This window comes from Taudactylus pleione, unplaced genomic scaffold, assembly GCF_031769625.1.
Source record: "Taudactylus pleione unplaced genomic scaffold, aTauple2 ptg000265l, whole genome shotgun sequence".
Classification (NCBI taxonomy): domain Eukaryota; kingdom Metazoa; phylum Chordata; class Amphibia; order Anura; family Myobatrachidae; genus Taudactylus; species Taudactylus pleione.
The window spans coordinates 4511489-4517994 of NW_028284667.1; the positions used below are offsets into that span (position 1 = coordinate 4511489).

Here is a 6506-nt window from a genome sequence, read left to right on the forward strand (position 1 = left end):
CAGGAAAACACAGACTGCATATAGAAATAAAGAATACTATGTAGGTAAGGCTGTCCAAAAAGTTTGATAGTAAAGATTGTCATAGGGGAACAAAATGGCTACTGATAGCCATTTCATTTCAGTGCTTTTCTAAGTGTATCAGGCATTAGATGGTACAAAAAATGAGTAAACCAGACATGTTTTATCCCCAGGTCATTGTCTTTCAATATCTGTGCATATGCTAGATTGTTTTAGGTTTTCTTATAAATATTTAACCAATTGTATATGTTGTAAATAAGTTGTATTCCTTACTTGTCAGTTGTTTCCAGAGCCTGAAAGCAAAAAAGTATAAAAGTTAGAACATTACATCATATCGGGGCCTCGCGAGGAGACTGTCTACAGCGGTGCACCCATACCTGAATCTTCATATTCCATCTCGAGGCAGAGACTGGGACTCCTATAATACACACACTCATGGTTGCCATTACAAATTGTGTGGCCCGGGACTGTCAAATTAGGCAGCCTCCCCACACCCCCGCACATATATAATTATATATATGCATTGTCTACACATTCCCTTCTACATCATAATTCCAACCCAGAAGACCTCACCTTCAAACCTATAGAACAAGTGACCTTAGGAGAAAGTGGAGGAGACCTGGCCAAGAAAGTGTCAAAAAGAGAGATGTTTTGGATCCTTGAATTAACGAAATTGGTCCCAGTAGCTTTTAATGACAACTAAGAAATTGTACCTTTCACATAAGACTTCCGAAATACTGTGAGATATGGATATGTCAGTGTGCAAGACATTGTCCTACAGTCAAACCATCTTCTGAACACCCAATCTCCTCTGATTTTGGAAGTTAAGTTAAGATGGGCCCGGTTAGTACTTGGATGGGAGACCTCCTGGGAATACCGGGTACTGTAGTATGAATTGGACACACATTTTGACATAAGATCTCATGCTACAATTCAAAATGAAGACACATGTGAAGAAGGTCTCAATTGGCCTAAAGAGAATATTGGTGGAACCAAGACTTTTATTAGACGTGTTTGTTTACGCACCATCTTGATATCTTCTACATTCCTGGCACCCATGTGGAGCGATACCCTGATAATAATCAGGATAATAATGAATATATAACACATACATGGAATTTATGTATCTATAATTTAGGTCCCTTCTTTGTCCCTTTGGGCTTATATATATACAATATGATTCACTGTTGCTTTCTTCTGATTTCTTACTGGATTGAATATCTAAGGGAATTGTTAAAACTGCTCATTTTTATTTTCTTTTGGTTGATAAAACTTTTATTTTGGATCATATATTATATGAGATTTTAGGTTATTATTATTTTATGATTTTTATGGCCTCCAAATAAATGGATATATATATATATATATAGAGAGAGAGAGAGAGAAGAACAAAAAACAGCGGCACTCCCAGCGTTGAGTAATAAACAAGCAATTTGTATTAGGCCATCATATGCCGACGTTTCAGGGCATCGCCCTTTTATCAAGGCGGCCTGGATACATACAAAAGACAAAATGGTAACAAACACGTTATACAAACACTCTTACCTTAAATAGGTGTGGGGGATCCCTGATCTGCAGCTGACCGGGCAGTACGCCTCCACGCTGAGGATTAAGTCCCGTCCTGATGACGTCACCAAGCCACGACCTGGTTGCCAGGAAACCTGGCAGCGTCTCCCCGGTCTGCTAAACAGACCTCAGCGCTAGGGGAAATGAAACACACAGAAGACAGAGCATAAGTTCCGATGCCCTGAATAAATAAACAGCATAATAAAGACCTGCCTGGCTAGCAACCCTGATCACGATACAAGGCTATTATCTGTATTAGACCCAGGGTCACGATATATTGGCAATCGGAACAAAGTGCCTGGATCATATAGACTTCACTCAGATTAAATCTGAGCTGCTGCAGCTGACCAAAAGATAGGACAACATTGAGATTAAGGGAAATTACATATAGCTTAATCTAACTAGTCACCCAATCACTATTATGATAATATGACTAGTCCTCCATACTCCTTATATTAGACTGTAAATACTAAATGGAATTCCAGTTTATTTTTTCATTCAGTCCTCTAGGAGTGATTGTGTCCAATCGGTACATCCATCGAGCCTCCAGGCATAGTAGATTATGTTCCCGATTACCACCTCTGATGGAGATCGGTTCATGGTCTATGACCATATGTCTTAAGGAAGACGGCAAATGCCCTGCTTCTAAGAAATGTCGGGCTACCGGTTGTTCAGAACTACCCCTACTGTAGGCCAATTTAATCGCCAACCTGTGTAAAGCCATTCTTTCTCTGATGGTGTGAATGGTTTTGCCAATGTAGTAATATCTACTGGGACAAATGATAGTATAAATGGCAAATGTGGTTAAGCAGTTTAGGACAAAGCATATCTGATATGTTTTGTCCTTGTGGGGATGTTTAATGGTACTCCCTGTAATCATTTGCTTGCACGTACTGCACTGCAGACACTTGTAGCATCCTGGGAGATGTTGTAAAAAAGGAGCTATTGATTTTTCAGCTCTATCAAATCCCGTAATGTCAGTATGCACTACTATGTCTCTGATATTACGGCCTCTAGTATAGCAAGTCATAGGTTTCTTATTCCGTAAGCAGGGTAATTCCTTGTCCGTTGCCACAATTGGCCATAATGCCCGACAAGCTCGATGGACCACTGGACTGGATGTTTGAAACCGTTGCTACCAAGGGATGATTTCCCTACGTTTCCACACACACACACATATATATATATATATATATATATATATATATATATAGACTTAGCAAGCGGACTGGCACTCGTGCTCAATGGTGAATAGAGACTATAAATGATGGGTGCCTTCAGCAACTTAACATGCAGAGAAGAACAAAAAACTGTGGCACTCCCAGCATTGAGTAATAAACAAGCAATTTGTATTAGGCCATCATATGCCGACATTTCAGGGCATCGCCCTTTTATCAAGGTGGCTCGGATACATACAAAAGACAAAATGGTAACAAACACGTTATACAAACACTCTTACCTTAAATAGGTGGGGGGGATCCCTGATCTGCAGCAGACCGGGCAGTACGCCTCCACGCCGAGGATTAAGTCCCGTCCTGATGATGTCACCAAGCCACGACCTGGTTGCCAGGAAACCTGGCAGCGTCTCCCCGGTCTGCTAAACAGACCTCAGCGCTAGGGGAAATGAAACACACAGAAGACAGAGCATAAGTTCCGATGCCCTGAATAAATAAAAAGCATAATAAAGACCTGCCTGGCTAGCAACCCTGATCACGATACAAGGCTATTATCTGTATTAGACCAAGGGTCACGATATATTGGCAATCGGAACAAAGTGCCTTGATCATATAGACTTCACTCAGATTAAATCTGAGCTGCTGCAGCTGACCAAAAGATAGGACAACATTGAGATTAAGGGAAATTACATATAGCTTAATCTAACTAGTCACCCAATCACTATTATGATAATATGACTAGTCCTCCATACTCCTTATATTAGACTATAAATACTAAATGGTATTCCAGTTTATTTTTTCATTCAGTCCTCTAGGAGCGATTGTGTCCAATTGGTACATCCATCGAGCCTCCAGGCGTAGTAGATTATGTTCCCGATTACCACCTCTGATGGAGATCGGTTCATGGTCTATGACCATATGTCTTAAGGAAGATGGCAAATGCCCTGCTTCTAAGAAATGTCGGGCTACCGGTTGTTCAGAACTACCCCTACTGTAGGCCAATTTAATCGCCAACCTGTGTAAAGCCATTCTTTCTCTGATGGTGCGAATGGTTTTGCCAATGTAGTAATATCCACTGGGACAAATGATAGTATAAATGGCATATGTGGTTAAGCAGTTTAGGACAAAGCGTATCTGATATTTTGTTTAATGGTATTCCCTGTAATCATTTGCTTGCACATAGTGAACTGCAGACACTTGTAGCATCCTGGGGGATGTTGTAAAAAAGGAGCTATTGATTTTTCAGCTCTAGCAAATCCCGTAATGTCAGTATGCACTACTATGTCTCTGATATTACGGCCTCTAGTATAGCAAGTCATAGGTTTCTTATTCCGTAAGCAGGGTAATTCCTTGTTCGTTGCCACAATTGGCCATAATGCCCGACAAGCTCAATGGACCACTGGACTGGATGTTTGAAACCGTTGTTTCCAAGGGATGATTTCCCTATGGGGTTTAGGTGTTGGATGTAACAACTCTTCCCGTGTGATATTAAGCCCTTCATTTTTTTGATGTCTCAGCATTGATAAATCGTATCTTCGAGTCACAAAACTGTCAATTATTTTATCCAGTTCCGTACTGATGTTAGATGGATCACTTGTAATTCTGGATACTCTAAGCATCTGAGATTTAGGTAAGCTTTGTTTTAATGGTATTGGGTGGTAACTTGTTGCTGATAATAGCGTATTTCTGTCTGTCAGTTTATTGTATACTCCCGTGTGCAATCGACCATTCTTAATGGTAATTTGCACATCCAGGTAATTCATGGTGTTGCCACTGTGTTGGTACGTGAATTTAATTGGAGAATCACAGCTATTAACTTTAGTCATCAAGTTCTCAAAGAGATCAACCCCCCCTGTCCATAGTACGAACAAGTCGTCTATGTATCTGCAATATAATAATGTTGCATCCATAATCTCAGGATCTTCAAAAAACATCTTGCATTCTACATTAAACATGTAAATGTTTGCATAAGAAGGTGCAACGTTGCTGCCCATCGCACAACCACGAAGAAAATATAAGAAATAATTGCAGGTCAAGGTTAGTTGTAACAATGTCATGAAGAAGTTAATGTCAATATTTGAGACTTGCTCCTTAATTAGGAAATTTTGCATAGCATCCAAGCCTGCCTGGTGTGGGATCGATGTGTACAGGCTATTAACATACATAACACACATGATTGTATTCTGTGGGATGTCCGTGATGGTCTGTAGTGCTAAGAGAAAGCTGGTGGTATCCTTAATATATGTGGATTGTTTCATGACCAAAGGTTGTACAATCGAGTCCAGGAATTTTGAAATAGGTTGGTAAATGGAATTTCTGGCCGATATAATGGGCCGGCCTGGAGGAGATGTTGCATACTTATGGATCTTAGGAACTGTGTAAAATACTGGGGCTACAGGGTGATCATGACTAAGAGCCTTCCTGAGTTTCTCCGAAATTACGTGTTTCATTTCCCCTAGCGCTGAGGTCTGTTTAGCAGACCGGGGAGATGCTGCCAGGTTTCCTGGCAACCAGGTCATGGCTTGGTGACGTAATCAGCACGGGACTTCATCCTCGGCGTGGAGGCGTGCTGCCCGGTCTGCTGCAGATCAGGGATCCCCCACACCTATTTAAGGTAAGAGTGTTTGTATAACGTGTTTGTTACCATTTTGTCTTTTGTATGTATCCGGGCCGCCTTGATAAAAGGGCTATGCCCTGAAATGTCTGCATATGATGGCCTAATCCAAATTGCTTGTTTATTACTCAACGCTGGGAGTGCTGCAGTTTTTTGTTCTTCTCTGCATGTTAAGTTGCTGAAGGCACCCATCATTTATAGTCTCTATTCACCATTGAGCACGAGTGCCAGTCCGCTTGCGAAGTCTATATATATATATATATATATATATATATATATATATATATATATGTGTGTGTGTGTCCAAATTTCATATATTTGGCTTTGGTTTGCATATTAAGTTAAATAATACATTAAATATGAAAGAAGTCAATCTGGGCTCTTTTCTCCTCTAATTATTTCAGGGGAATAATATACATTAATATTTGACCTTGCTTTTTAAAGATGGAGCCTACACACACACAAGATGGATACTGTGGACCATTAAAATTTGCCTGGAGTTCAGCGTGGAATTAAATGATGATTGAGTGTGACAGTTCCAGACTGCACAGGAAACACAAAGATGGCCGCCGCTATGACTGGAATACAAGATGCATGCACAGGACTAGAAGGGCAGAAGTGATCTAAGGAGAAGATGGGTGGAAGCATTTATGATGACCGCGTGCACACGAGTTAGTTGGGAGTTGAACTGCAGCATTATCAGCGGGATTGGACATGCTGCACAGCAGTGTAATGACATAAGCTTCACCTACTCTAAGGGTGGAAGTCACCAGACAGTAAAATCAAGCTACAGGGCGGAAGTGACGTCTGCCTGGTAATATGGGAAGTGTGGCTAAAAATATATCTGACCATCTTTTTTGGAATTCTTTATATATGACACTATCAGACTGATGTTTTCTTTTATTTTCATATTAAATGAACAATATATGATATGCTATTAGTGATTTTAGATGGATCACTCACAGGAAGTGATGTCACAATGGGCACTAACTATCCCTGTTAGTGGGGTTTAAAAGGTGGAATACAACACTGGTAATACAGTATATTCCCTTGATGAAGTCACATAACTGACGAAGCGCATTGGAAATCTTTCTCCATTCTACCTCCATGAACTTTTAAATCTTCCTTATTCT

The 6506-nt window shown here is 40.4% G+C and overlaps 1 pseudogene; it reads left to right on the forward strand.

The window, feature by feature from the left end:
* Window positions 1-791: 791 nt before the first annotated feature.
* Window positions 792-910, forward strand: LOC148513968 (5S ribosomal RNA; annotated as a pseudogene).
* The last annotated feature ends 5596 nt before the right edge of the window (window positions 911-6506 follow it).